Source organism: Sinocyclocheilus grahami, unplaced genomic scaffold (genome assembly GCF_001515645.1).
Source record: "Sinocyclocheilus grahami isolate Dianchi unplaced genomic scaffold, SAMN03320097.WGS_v1.1 scaffold1480.1, whole genome shotgun sequence".
In the NCBI taxonomy this organism is placed as follows: domain Eukaryota; kingdom Metazoa; phylum Chordata; class Actinopteri; order Cypriniformes; family Cyprinidae; genus Sinocyclocheilus; species Sinocyclocheilus grahami.
This window is the reverse complement of record NW_015506659.1, coordinates 6,816-7,832: the sequence shown is the minus strand read 5'-3', so window position 1 is coordinate 7,832 and position 1,017 is coordinate 6,816.

The window sequence follows — 1,017 nt, the reverse complement described above, 5'->3', positions numbered from 1 at the left end:
CTGAGATGTGTCTGTTCATCTCCTCCAGCTTCTCCTTCATCATCTGCTTCTTCTGCTCCTCTTCCTCTCTCAGTGCAGTGATTGTAGCTTCTTCTTCATCTCTGAGAAACCGATGAAGCTTCTCAAACTGATGTTTAATCTGACCCTCTGTGTGCTCAGCTTGAGACTGAAATCAAACCACATTCACTTCAATCGTCTCAATCGACACACATCAACACATCACATCATTCAGATCTGAGATAAACTCAGATACCGATTTTTTTTTTTAAGAACAAGAAGGTGCCGCAAACGGCAGCCACGACGCTGAGCTACGCAATTCTTCTGATGTTTTTGTTAGTTTTTTCTGTTTTGTCATTCTTCTTCTATAAGTTTTACCAGAGACGAACTCCTTAACATTAAGCAACACATCTCAGACAATATTTTTCCGGTTTTATATTATTCTGACGTTTTGTTGGACATTCTAGTCAGAGGTACAGCTGTGTTGTTCAAACACGCTTACAGACGCAGAAGAGGGATACGTGCCGGCGCCCTGGTAAAGCTCCGCGCGCACTGCTTTCAGACTGTGCTCCCCAAGCATTCATCTCGCGAATGCCCGTTCCCTTCCTAACAAAACGGATGACATTTTTCTCCTCACCCGCACCAACAAGGACTTTTCAAACTCTGCTGCACTGTGCTTCACTGAAACCCTTCTTGCTGCGCGAGTTTTCCTCTGCTGAATCTCGTTTTCATTCTCATGAATGTGTACGTGCCTCCAGATGCGTGCATGAGCGTCGTGATGCAACAGCTGGCCGAACAGATAACTGAAATAGAGCAAAGGTACTGTGACGAGTGGGGCAGGGCCAAGAGCCGTGGGAACGGAGCGAGGCTGATGGAGGAGCTCCGGAAGGATAAAAGGAGGAGCGACGACAGTGTTGGACGAGAGAGGACCAGGCCTGGACTTTATGTTCTTTTGTTTCTGTTTGTGCACGGCAGGCGTCCGCGAGGGGCTGTCGCGCTATTTTGTGTTTGTTTATTTTA